Here is a 14669-nt window from a genome sequence, read left to right as displayed (position 1 = left end):
CTTTGACTTGATAGTGAGACAGGGTTTAGGTTGAGTCAAGTTGGTAAAGCTGTAGGTATGCCCAAATCAAGGAGCCAAGAGTAGGGAGGGGTAGAAGGTAGAGTATGAAGAAGGGGTGGTACTCATATCCCTTTCAAAACCTTCACACGCATGTACATAGACACACACACACAGACATACACACACACAGTGAATGAAAGTGGGGTCCTCTTCAAAGACCTTAGATTGCAAAGAAGTGAAAAGAAAGCATTTGGGGAAGAGATAAAGGATGTAGGAGGATTGTCTTATAATTAAAGGATCAAAAGAAAGTAGGATGTAGTCGGCTGGGGATAATAGTGAGGGAGAAGCGATTGTCTTTTGGCAAAGGGCCTTGGGTGACTGGAATGAGAAGTTTGGGGCAGACATGAGGGAGCTTGTGGGATTTACATAGCTGGTGGGGTGAGGGGTGTGTGGTCAGCAGCTGTGGGCAGCTGTCTGCAGCTTCTCAGAACCAGTTTTTGATTCTGAACTAGGATTGATGTAAAGGTCATTGGTCCGTTGTTTGTGGTCAAACTTCTTTCTAGTTTTGAATACTTGTTCTTCTGATTGTTTCAAAAGTTGCCGTCCTGTGATTTCCCTCTTAAACTATCTTAGTATCTTGAAATAGAGAATAATATTGATTGCCTACCCAACACCATTTCCCATTTACTCTTTAAATAACTTCTTTCCCATACAGCTATGTGCTTTAAAGAAACATGATTCCATTCCCACCTCCTTATTATGATTAGTCTAAAGTTTAGAGCAATCTGGGCATGGCGTTTCCCAGGCAACTGTAATTGGTTTGGGGGATGTACCTAACCCCAAATCTAATTGGTTAGGGGATAGGGTTTCTCTTCTTCTGGACACACAGAAGAACTTTTGTAGCCCAGTGACCACTGACAGCCATCTTCCAACAAAGAGAAAAACAAAGGGATAAACCCGCTCCTGAAGACAGCAAAGCAGAGGGATGCAAAGAATCTAAAGCTTTGATGATATCACTGAGCCACTGAATCAGCCAAACTTGGATCCTGCCCTGCCTCTGGACTCTTTGTTATATGAGAAAATAAATGTTATCAGTTAAGCCATTTCTGGTGATGATTTCTGTTATTGTAGCCAAAAGCATCTTAACCTTCATCTGGATATAATTTAAAAAGATTAAATGCCTTAAACTCACATAAATTAAATGATTATCTCCTCAAAATTTCTTCAACCTTCTAGAATCTTGGCCTTAGTTCTCTCTTTCCAATATTGGTTCTAGAACTCTGCATTCAAATATCACTGAGATGCACATACTGCTGCTACCACTCATCTCATAGACCTTCCAGGAAAGCGAGGGAGGACTGAGATGAGAGCTCCTTCCCCTTCCCAAGGCTTGGAAAGGAGTCAGATTGATTTTAACTTACCTAGTACAGGAAGCAAGTTGTTAAAGCTTTTTAAAATTATTATTATAAAATAACATATGCATCTGAGATAGCTCTAGAATGGAATTCCCAAATGATAGGACTGTATGATTTGAAAGAGGAAGAAAAAGTTAATGTGTCATCTGGTGTGTGAATATTTTATTGTCATTGAAAAAAGTTGTAAGTCCATTCATCACATTTGGTTTGCTACTCTATATCCTTTGCTTGTTCTTCAGAGGAAAACAGAATAGTTTTTGTAGCTACAAGAGGCACATCTCTCAGTTCCTGAAAGTTTTGTAGAACAGCAGCAGGAAAGAATTATTTCCAATGATCTCACAATTGACACAAAGTTGTAATTTCATTTCTCTTCAAGAAGGCGGTCTTTCAGATATTGAAATTAGAAGGCTTTTTAAAAAATGATAATACAGAAGAGACAAATTGACACTTTGATGATGATTTTTTGTCTTTCCTGTCACTATTGGCAACACAAGTCACTACTAAGGTGACTTCCAAAAACACTTAACAACTGTAAAAATTACAAATTAATCAAATGAATTAAAACTTAGGAAAGAGAAAGTCCAAGCGATCCTTCTAATTAGGGAATATAGACCAAAAGTAGAATATTTCACAGTCAAATTTAGTATACAAACAATCAAGGAAACATATATTTTGAATTATTTGCATGTCTGCATTAAAAGTTTAAAATATCTTAAAAGTTTAAAATATCTTAAATGAAAATGATAAAAATACATTCAGAAACTATGGCTTGTGGAATCATGACTTCTCCCTCTTCATAGCAAGAAGACTCTACAATAAGATTAGGCTGTCCCCATCTCCCCGTGTAAATTAAACCTCCCATAATCACTCTCTATCCAATTAACGTTTTATTTTCTTTAGAGCACTTATCGCTCTCCGAAATGTTCTTCTCTATTTGTTGTCTAATTCCACTAGAATGTAAACTCCGCAAAAGCAGAAACCTCATCTAGTGTATTGCTCCTGTGTTCTCAGCAAGGCACTTAGAACATCTAATGCCTTTTAGGGGCTTGGTAAATATCTGTTGCATACATAAATTATGGATAAATAAATCTTGGTGAAAATATGTTTTAATTTACAGGGGAAAAGAAAAGACTCTGTACAGTATATCCTAACTAATTCAATTAATTAAGAAAATTTTCCCCGAGAAGTATTAATAATGTGACATTGTTAACAGATAGGCATGGGCATTTAGAAGCTAGTTATGAAAAAAGAATGCAAATATGTACAGATCCTTTTTAATACAAAAAATATTTACGGAATGATTTGAATTATTTTAAACGTTTCTAAATTTAAATCTTCCCAAGTTGAAAGGTGTTTTACTAAGAAGGACAAATGCCATCTCGAGAATATTTATGATCAGAGATTTCTGACCCAGCCTGAGACCCGGGGCAACAATCACCAAAAGTAATTCTTCTAATTGCCCTAACTAACTAACTACTCTTTCACATGTAGCCAAAATCTCCAAAGATGGTGAAAACTTGCCAAACACAAACTATACTCATTTGTTCAGATTGCTATGACACAGCACCATAAACTGGCTAGCTTATAAACAACAAACATTTATTTTTCACGATTCTGGGAGGATTGGTGAGAGCCCACTTACGACATGGCTGCCCTTCTGCTGTAAACTCACAGCGTGGAAGGGGCGAGAGATCTCTCTGTGGCCTCCCAGATGAGATAAAGGTACCGAACCCATTTATGAGGGCTCTGATCTCATGACATAAGCACCTCCGAAAGACCCGCATCTCCTAATACCCTCACCTTGGTGGCGAGGATTTCAACATATGCATTTTGGGGAGACACAAACATTTGGACCATAGCACAGACAGACAAAAATGGCAGAGCCAAGAGTTGAAATTTCAGGTGTCTAACTTCAAAGCCTGTGCTTTTTTCAATATATAATATTTTCCAGTAAATCAGAGTTTGATGACATGTCAGACATGAAAATGAGATAGAGAGAAGGAACAGTTTAGAATCGTTTGGCATTTACAAAATACCTGCTTTTCATGATCTTAAAATTTTTGTGGTTAATCAAAAAGTGAAGGTCACATTAATAAGGTACTAGATGCGGTCAGACAAAAGTCAGTATCAGGTAATACATACAAACAGCATGTATGACGTTCCATCCAGGGAAGACCATTTCCATCATCATCACCATCAATTATTGAAGAACCTACTGGATGACAAAGCAGGTGTTATACTAAGGAATTAACCCAAGCATTTGAAACAGTAAATTTGATACTCCAAAGATCTTATTTCTTGAGTTAACTACAATTAACTGGAAAGCTCAAATGTGTTGACAGTATGTTAGTGTGAAACAATTAAGATATGCATCTTTGTCAAGCAAATTTCCTCCCACTTCCATGCATTGGAAGCCAAATGCATGATTAGTACAGATTTGTTCAAAGGATATAAAGTGGCAAAAATGCTGAACTAGTAACTGTATATATTGAAATTAAATGACAAATACTTGCTCTTTCACCTTGAATATTTACAGTAATATTTTGTTTCCTCTATGAGAGTCTTACTGCATGTAATAGAAAAGAAAATAAAAATGTCTTGAAATACAAGAGAATCTGATAAGGTCATTTGTAACATTTCTGAAAAGCTTTGAAATGCGGTCTTTAAAAAAATGCAAGTTTTAAAAAATGTCATCTATCAACATTTATTTCAGATTTATTCCAGCACAGATCAATACCTGATATAACTAAAGCATTGTTTTTCTCAATGCAAATGAAAAAAAAAAAAAAAAAGGAGCTTCAGTTAAAACAAGCCACATAGACCCAAATTTGAGATTCTCATAATTTTTGTCAAGTTCTACTAGAAAGTCTAAAAATTTTGTTTGGACTTCTAGCTGGACTGGGAGTATAGAGAACTTTGCATTTAGGCACAATATTCCTAGTTACCTTTTTGCCCAAAGCTAAGGTTATCACTTTCGTAATGAGTATTAATACTTCCTGTAAAGCAATCTGCTTTACCACCTGTTGTTGAAAATATTCCATTTTCTTTCACAGTTGCTAGAAGATTCCTCTGCTTACATTTTGATTTCACACAGCTTCTGTGAGCCTTTCATTAGAAAGAAATCAATTCTGTAGCTCAATTAATAGAAAATGTTTGTTTATATTCTAAACAATCTGATCAGGAGTGGTTGAAAGGAGAGCTAAGTGATTCAAAAGAGGGAAATAGAATATGCAGTTTCGAAGCAACCACTGGCCGAAAGCCAAATATATTCCAGGGCTGCTCAGTGACCAGCAAGACACAAATTGATCTTGGTTGTAGTCATAGAGGGCAGGCAGGTGCTTTTGACCCCAAACAGTTGCATTTCTTGGCCTCCTCTGTTCTGGCAGTGTCATCTGTAAGGCCAGGTAGCAGAAGAGCCTGTAGGACTAAACTCTTTGCTGTAACTGACTTGATTCATCTGGTGGGGGAAGCCGGCCCTTTGCTGGATTTCAGCAAACAATTGCTGTGGCACCATCTTTTATAAGCATAACACTCAAGAGAAAATACATATTAAATTTCGAAAGGCTGTTCTTGGGTCTCTAATCTCCATACTTTTCTTTGAAGATCATGCTTTCCATGAATATAATGGAGCATCATGAGAAGTTAAATAATATAAATATTGAATTATAAATTCTTATTAGGAAATGAAATGATGTGACTAAATTTTTAGTTTTGGAGAAATATTTTCTGTTTTAACTGAAAAATAAAAAGTGTACATTTAGGAAAGAGGTATAGAATAGACCCCATCTCAAAATTCATACCAATTTTTAGGAGACACAGAGAAATTAAAACCCACGGCTAAGCCTACATAATTACAAATGCCCATTTAATCACATGAATTCAGCCAACAAAGTAAATTCCATAAAAATCAATAAAAGTCTCTTTAGTTTTCTTTTCAGTCACATAGATGAGATAAACAGTTGACTAGTTGAGGATATTTTTAAATGGCCTTTTAAATAAATATCTGTTGTTCTTTTATTTAATCACAAAAGTAATACATGCTTATTATGGAAATTTTATAAAATATGAAAAGATCCAAAGTACAAAATAAAATTATCCATAAAGCTATTGTTCAAGTATAATCATCATTATGTTTTTATTGTATGTCTTTTGGATTTTTCTATGCATAAATTATATGTATGTTTACAAAAATATTGGGTTAAAATTGTATGCATCATTTTGTGACTTGTTTTCCCCCTCAATATTATACACAGTTTTCCTTTATTCTACTACATTTAATCTCTTATGACTGATATGTAAATTGTTGTCAGTGTTTTGTTAATATAAATACAGCTGCAATAAATGTCTTTGCAAATAAATTTGTATATCTACTTTCCATTATCTCATTAGGGAAATATTAGCACTGGAATTCTAAGATAAACACTTAGCCTTGTAGAAACATTGAAATAAATTATACTCTTACAAATGTGATAATAAGGCTAGTTTGACGATGCCCTAGCTAACACTGGGTGTTATCAACCACCTGTCTTCATATGTAGACAGAGCATAATCTAACAAGTGCAGGAGATGGACAAGTAGATATATTTCCTTGTAAATGGTCCAGAGATTTCCCCTGAGTTTCCTTTATGCTCAATTATAATAAGAGTCAGAACCAAGTCTTCAAAAGCAGGACAAAGGGACTAAATTGACAAGAATTTGGGCCACCATGTCCATAACTTTCCTGTTGACTCATTTGGTCCTGCACACTCATGTGCCTTAGCTCTGAGGCTGCCTTTGTTTCAAGTTACTCAGTAAATCACAAAAGTCAAATCAGCAACAAAAGAAGTGAGTTGGAACACAGTACAGTGGTTGGCGCTTTTATCCCTGCAAGTTCAATGTTTTATTAAAGTATATTTGTCTATTTATCCATGAGACTAAAAAGCTGTGATTTGTTCCATCTTTTGTTACCCACAACAAAATCAGTATATTGAAAACAAACAAAACCAAATTAGTTTCCTAAGAAAATTCCAAAGGAATTACACTATCACAGGCATCAACAGTGTTTTCTATAAAGGACCAGATAGTAAATATTTTAGGCCTTGCCAGCCATATGGTCTCTGGCACAATTATTCAACTCTGCCCTTGTAGTATGAAAACAGTAATAGACAATATGTAAGCAGATGAGCGTGTTCCAATAAAACTTTATTTACAAAAATAGGCAGCTGGCTGGATTGGACCCTGAGGCTGTACCCTCAGGCAGACCCTCAGTCTGCCAACCCCTGCTCCATCTTACTATTTGATTGTAAAGAAAAAATACACCAAGGAATGTTTGTATAATTATCTTCCTGAAATGAAATCATTGTTTATATGAAGTGAAATCATTCTTTGCATTAAGATATAATTTTTATTAAACATCTGTTAAGTGTGAGGGATCACATGAGCCCCTGACATTCTAAGAAAGGGCCATAGAAGGGACAAGTCAAAGAAAAGGGCTGAAGGTGAAAGGGTCTCCACAGGGTGCCCTTTGCCTCACCCAAATAAAACTTAATACTGAAACTCTTCTAAAGTATCTTAGAGCTTATAAATCTTCATAGTTAGGAACAATGCTAGACCCCAAAGCAAAAACAGAGCTCTGCTCGGTGAAAAGGGACAGCTGTACCATCACCAGTGAAGAGCGACCATTATCATCTTGATCACTGAGTATTAGTATTGGCAGGTTTGTTGCACATTATCGATTATTTTGGTGCTTATTTGGAGATAATTTTCAAACATTAGCTATCATGGCTAGTAAGAGCAAATAACAAAGGAGTGACGGAACGGCTTGAAAGTGCTTGCGAGAGGCCTGAGATGACAAAAGAAATGTTCAAATGTAAAGTCAGAACTAATACACAGTTCTTTTATAAAACCACTTAATATAGCTGTCAGATTGTATACACTTTTATAGTGTCATTTGGCTCTATGAATAAAAGGACTTATGTATCAATGAGCTAACATGCTCAAAAGTTCAGAAGAGACTTTGTATTCTTTTCCTTCATGACACAAACCTTTCTGCCAAAGAATTTTGGCTTCTGTTGCAGATTAATTATGGCCACAAATCCTTTGACACTTTTACTGAGAGCTGGGCTCTATACTCTCTCAGATTCTCTGACTAAAAGAGTACAATGAAAGCCCCCTTTCTCAGTTTTCAGGCCTAGGTCTCAGGAGCCTACCATTTTCATTTTCTGTTTCTTGTAACACTACACTTGGAACCATGAATGGCTGAGTAAGAAGTCCAGTTACCCTGCTGGAGAGTAGGAAATCCAACTATCTTGGGACACAGAGAGGCCCCAAGACCACATGAAGAGGAATAGGGGCCCAGCTGAGCCCAGCCCTGCAGCCATCCCATCAAGGCATCAGCCATGTAGGCAAAGCCATCTTGGATGCTCAGGACCAATTCAGTGGCCAGAATGTTAGCAGAAGAATCACCCAGCTAAATCCTTTCCAAATTCCTGACTCACAAAATTGTGAGATATAATAAACGTTTTGTTGTTTTAATCCACTAAGTTTTGGTGTACTTTGTAATGCAGCAATAGGTAACTTGAGTAGCATACACGAATGACAAACAACAAGAGATACTTATATGCATCCTAGCAATTAATTACTTTGCGTTTCTCTCTTTTATTTTCCGGTTACTTTCAATAAAATACACATCCCCGGTTTTGCACCTCTGGGTGTCGTCATCTGAAAGTTCTGTTTCACTTCCTAAACAATGACCTTCACCAAGAAATATCTAAGATCACTGTTGACACATAATTACCAATAAAAAAATTACTTTTTAAAAATTTAAAATCTGGGGAGATTGGTTCAAGATGGTGGAGTAGAAGGACATGCTCTCACTCCCTCTTGCAAGAACACTGGAATCACAGCTAACTGCTGAACAATCATTGACAGGAAGACACTGGAACTCACCAAAAAAGATACCCCATATCCAAAGACAAAGGAGAAGCCACAATGAGATGGTAGGAGGGGCGCAATGAAAATAAAATCAAATCCCATAACTGTTGGGTGGGAGACCCACAAACTGGAGAACACTTATACCACAGAAGTCCACCCACTGGAGTGAAGGTTCTGAGCCCCACATCAGGCTTCCCAACCTGGGGGTCCAGCAATGGGAGGAGGAATTCCTAGAGAATCAGATTTTGAAGGCTAGCGGGATTTGATTGCAGGACTTTGACAGGACTGGGGGAAACAGAGACTCCACTCTTGGATGGGCACACACAAAGTAATGTGCGCATCAGGACCCAGGGGAAGGAGCAGTGACCCCATAGAGACTGAACCAGACCTATTTGCTAGTGTTGGGGGGTCTCCTGCAGAGGCGGGGGGTGGCTCTGTCTCACCATGAGGACAAGGACACTGGCAGCAGAAGTTCTGGGAAGTACTCCTTGGCATGAGCCCTCCCAGAGTCCACCATTAGCCCCACCAAACAGCCCAGGTAGGCTCTAGTGTTGGGTTGACTCAGGCCAAACAACCAACAGGGCGGGGACACAGCCCCACCCATCAGCAGGCAAGCAGATTAAAGTTTTACTGAGCTCTGCCCACAAGAGCAAAACCAAGGTCTACCCACCACCAGTCCCTCCCATCAGGAAACTGGAACAAGCCTCTTAGATAACCTCACCCACCAGAAGGCAGACAGCAGAAGCAAGAAGAACTGCAATCCTGCAGCCTGTGGAACAAAAACCACATTCACAGAAACATAGACAAGATGAAGAGGCAGAGGGCCATGTACCAGATGAAGGAACAAGATAAAACCCCAGAAAAACAACTAAATGAAGTGGAGATAGGCAACCCTCCAGAAAAAGATTCAGAATAATTATAGTGAAGATGATACAGGAGCTCAGAAAAAGAATGGAGGCAAAGGTCGAGAAGTTGCAAGAAATGTTTCACAAAGATCTAGAAGAATTAAAGAACAAACAAACAGAGACGAACAATACAATAATTGAAATGAAAAATGCACTAGACGGAATCAATAGCAGAAGAACTGAGGCAGTACAACGGATAAGTGGCCTGGAAGACAGAATGGTGGAATTCACTGCTGCAGAACAGAATAAAGAAAAAAGAATGAAAAGAAATGAAGGCAGTCGAAGAGACCTCTGGGACAACATTAAACAAAACAACATTTGCATTATAGGGGTCCCAGAAGGAGAAGAGAGATAGAAAGGACCTGAGAAAATATTTGAAGAGATTATAGTCAAAAACTTCCCTAATATGGGAAAGGAAATAGCCACCCAAGACCAGGAAGTGCAGAGTCCCATACAGGATAAACCCAAGGAGAAACATGCCTAGACACATAGTAATCAAATTGGTAAAAATTAAAGACGAAGAGAATTATTGAAAGAAGCAAGGGAAAAACGACAAATAACATACAAGGGAACTCTCATAAGGTTAACAGCTGATTTCTCAGCAGAAACTCTACAAGCCAGAATGGAGTGGCATGATATACTTATCGTGTTGTAAGGGAAAATCCTATAACCAAGATTACTCTACCCAGCAAGGATCTCATTCAGATTGGATGGAGAAATCAAAAGCTTTGCAGACAAGCAAAAGCTAAGAGAATTCAGCACCACAAAACCAGCTCTGCAACAAATGCTAAAGGAACTTCTCTAAGTCGGAAACACAAGAGAAGAAAAGGACTTACAAAAACAAACCCAAAACAATTAATAAAATGGTAATAGGAACATACATATAGATAATTACCTTAAACGTGAATGGATTAAATGCTCCAAACAAAAGGCACACGCTTGCTGAATGGATACAAAAACAAGACCCATATATATGCTGTCTACAAGAGACCCACTTCAGACCTAGGGACACATACAGACTGAAAGTGAGGGGATGGAAAAATATATTCCATGCAAATGGAAATCAAAAGAAAGCTGGAGTAGCAATTCTCATATCAGATAAAATAGACTTTAAAATAAAGAATGTTACAAGAGACAAGGAAGGACACTACATAATGATCAAGGGATCAATCCAAGAAGAAGACATAACAATTATAAATATATATGCACCCAACATAGGAGCAACTCAGTACATAAGGCAACTGCTAACAGCTATAAAATAGGAAATTGACAGTAACACAATAATAGTGGGGGACTTTAACACCTCACTTACACCAATGAACAGATCATCCAAACAGAAAATTAATAAGGAAACACAAGCTTTAAATGACACAATAGATCAAACAGATTTAATTGATGTTTATAGGACATTCCATCCAAAAACAGCAGATTACACTTCTCAAGTGCACACAGAACATTCTCTAGGATAGATCACATCTTGGATCACAAATCAAGCCTCAGTAAATTTAAGAAAATTGAAATCATATCAAGCATCTTTTCTGACCACAATGCTATGAGATAAGAAATCAATTACAGGGAAAAGAACGTAAAAAAAAACAAACACATGGAGGCTAAACAATATGTTACTAAATAACCAAGAGATACCTGAAGAAATCAAAGAGGAAATCAAAAAATACCTAGAGACAAATGACAATGAAAACATGACAATCCAAAACCTATGAGATGCAGCAAAAGCAGTTCTAAGAGGGAAGTTTATAGTTATACAAGCCTACCTCAAGAAACAAGAAAAATCTCAAATAAACAATCTAGCCTTACACCTAAAGGAACTAGAGAAAGGAGAACAAACAAAACCCAAAGTTAGCAGAAGGAAAGAAATCATAAAGATCAGAGCAGAAATAAATGAAATAGAAACAAAGGAAATGATAGCAAAGATCAATAAAACTAAAGGCTGATTCTTTGAGAAGATAAACAAAATTGATAAACCACTAGCAAGACTCATCAAGAAAAAGAGGGAGAGGACTCAAAATAAATAAAATTAGAAATGAAAAAGGAGAAGTTACAACAGACACTGCAGAAATACAAAGCATCCTAAGAGACTTCTACGAGCAACTCTATGCCAGTAAACTGGACAACCTGGAAGAAATGGACAAATTCTTAGAAAGGTATAACCTCCCAAGACTGAATCAGGAGGAAATAGAAAATATGAACAGACCAATCACATGTAATGAAATTGAAACTGTGATTAAAAATCTTCAAAGAAACAAAAGTCCAGGACCAGATGGCTTCATAGGTGAATTCTATCAAACATTTAGAGAAGAGCTAACACCCATCCTTCTCAAACTCTTCCAAAAAATTGCAGACGAAGGAACACTCCCAAACTCATTCTATGAGGCCACCATCACCCTGATACCAAAACCAGACAAAGATACTACAAAAAAAGAAAATTACAGACCAATATCACTGATGAATATAGATGCAAAAATCCTCAACAAAATACTAGCAAGCAGAAGCCAACAACACATTAAAAGGATCATACACCATGATCAAGTAGGATTCATCCCAGGAATGCAAGAATTCTTCAATATATGCAAATCAATCAATGTGATACACCATATTAACAAATTGAAGAATAAAAACCATGTGATCATCTCAATAGATGCAGAAAAAGCTTTTGACAAAATTCAACACCATTTATGATAAAAACTCTCCAGAAAGTGGTCATAGAGGGAACCGACCTCAAAATAATAACGGCCATTTATGACAAACCCACAGCAAACATCATTCTCAATGGTGAAAAACTGAAAGCATTTCCTCTAAGATCAGGAAATAGACAAGGATGTCCACTCTCACCACTATTATTCAACATAGTTTTGGAAGTCCTAGCCACGGCAATCAGAGAAGAAAAAGAAATAAAAGGAATACAAATTAGAAATGAAGAAGTAAAACTGTCACCGTTTGCAGATGACATGTTACTACACATAGAGAATCCTAAAGATGCCACCAGAAAACTACTAGAGTTAATCAATGAATTTGGTAAGGTTGCAGGATACAAAATTGATGCCCAGAAATCTCTTGCATTCCTATACACCAATGATGAAAAATCTGACAGAGAAATTAAGGAAACACTCCCATTTATCACTGCAACAAAAAGAATAAAATACCTAGGAATAAACCTACCTAGGGAAAAAAAAAAACCTGTATGCAGAAAACTATAAGACACTGATGAAAGAAATTAAAGATGATACCAACAGATAGAGAGATATACCATGTTCTTGGATTGGAAGAATCAATATTGTGAAAATGACTCTACTACCCAAAGCAATCTACAAATTCAATGCAATCCCTATCAAATTACCAATGGCATTTTTTACAGAACTAGAACAAAAAATCTTAAAATTTCTATGGAGACACAAAAGACCCAGAATAGCCAAAGCCGTCTTGAGGGAAAAAAACAGAGCTGGAAGAATCAGGCTCCCTGACTTCAGACTATACTACAAAGCTACAGTAATCAAGACAATATGGTACTGGCAGAAAAACAGAAATGTAGATCAATGGAACAAGGTAGAAAGCCCAGAGATAAACCCACGCACATATGGTCAACTATTCTATGACAAAGGAGGCAAGGATATACAGTGGAGAAAAGACAGTCTCTTCAATAAGTAGTGCTGGGAAAACTGGACAGCTACATGTTAAAGAATGAAATTAGAACACTCCTTACCACCACACACAAAAAAAAACTCAAAATGGATTAAAGACCTAAGTGTAAGACCAGACACTATAAAACTCTTAGAGGAAAACATAGGAAGAACACTCTTTGACATAAATCACAGCAAGATCTTTTGTGATCCACCTCCTAGAGTAATGGAAATAAAAACAAATGGGACCTAGTGAAACTTAAAAGCTTTTACACAGCAAAGGAAACCATAAACAAGACAAAAAGAGAACCCTCAGAATGGGAGAAAATATTTGCAAACGAATCAAAGGACAAAGGATTAATCTCCAAAATATATAAACAGCTCATGCAGCGCAATATTATAAAAACAAATAACCCAATCCAAAAATGGGCAGAAGACCTAAATAGACATTTCTCCAAAGAAGACATACAGAAGGCCAAGAAGCACATGAAAAGCTGCTCAACATCACTAATTATTAGAGAAATGCAAATCAAAACTACAATGAGGTATCACCTCACACCAGTCAGAATGGGCATCCTCAGAAAATCTACAAGCAACGAATGCTGGAGAGGGTGTGGAGAAAAGGGAACCCTCTTGCACTGTTGGTGGGAATATAAATTGATACATCCACTGTGGAGAACAGAATGGAGGTTCCTTAAAAAACTAAAAATAGAACTACCATATGACCCAGCAATCCCACTACTGGGCATATACCCAGAGAGGACCATAATTCAAAAAGACACATGCACCTCAGTGTTCATTGCAGCACTATTTACAATAGCCAGGTCATGGAAGCAACCTAAATGCCTGACTGATGAATGGGTAAAGAAGATGTGGTACATATACACAATGAAATATTACTCAGCCATAAAAAGGAATGAAATTGGTCATTTGTAGAGACGTGGATGGATCCAGAGACTGTCATACAGAGTGAAGTAAGTTAGAAAGAGAAAAACAAATATTGTATATTAATGCATATATGTGGAACCTAGAAAAATGGTACAGATGAACTGGTTTGCAGGGTAGAAATTGAGACGTAGAGGTAGTGTCTTTCCCCCCTTGGTGTCCACAGATGTATGGACACCAAGGGTGGAAAGCGGCGGGGGGATGGGTGTGGTAGTGGGATGAATTGGGAGATTGGGATTGACATGTACACACTGATGTGTATAAAATGGATGACTAATAAGAACCTGCTGTATTAAAAAAATAAATAAAATTAAATTAAAAAAAAATTAAATCTGCCACAGAACCAGTGTGATTTGGCAGACAGATCTTAAAAATAAGCAATGGAGCAAACAGTTTAATATAGTAATTAATTTCATAGCCAAACCCAACTTAATCACCATAGCCAATGATTTCCAATCCTAGTTTTAAAGCATGCCAGCATCATTAATAGATTCAAACAATCACACAATTCTCTTTAATATCTCAAAAAAAATCATTTTCTTTCATTCCCTTTAGAATAAAAATATAAAACATGTCAAACAGCAGGAATCTGGGTAAAGGGTAAATGGTATGATTCATGCATAAATAAACTTCTTCAGAATGTAGAATATGTGCCATAAGAATATGTAAATACTTGTTTATATAAGATTTTTGTATCCCCATTTGGTATTGCCATCTATATAATTCTACAGCAACATTCTATTCTCTTAGGTAAAGAGCCAGGAAGTTTGTTGCATCTCTGTAACCACCTCTCTTATGGTCTCACAAGATGTACCAGTTAACTCATGGGAAAAAAAAAATTTTTTTATCATGAAGAG

General features: G+C 36.9%; 1 long non-coding RNA gene across 2 annotated transcripts in view; it reads right to left on the bottom strand.

Annotated features, from left to right (window-relative positions):
• The window catches only part of LOC132425384 (uncharacterized), a 73429-nt gene that overhangs the window by 36566 nt on the left and 22194 nt on the right, over nucleotides 1-14669 (bottom strand). For both annotated transcript variants that reach the window (XR_009519433.1, XR_009519432.1), the window contains one exon: nucleotides 3558-3630. This is a non-coding gene — a long non-coding RNA (uncharacterized lncRNA). The remainder of the gene's footprint in view (nucleotides 1-3557; nucleotides 3631-14669) is intronic.

This window comes from Delphinus delphis, chromosome 5 (assembly GCF_949987515.2).
Source record: "Delphinus delphis chromosome 5, mDelDel1.2, whole genome shotgun sequence".
NCBI lineage: Eukaryota > Metazoa > Chordata > Mammalia > Artiodactyla > Delphinidae > Delphinus > Delphinus delphis.
Note: the sequence above shows the minus strand (reverse complement) of the source record. Positions and strands in the feature narration are given on the sequence as shown.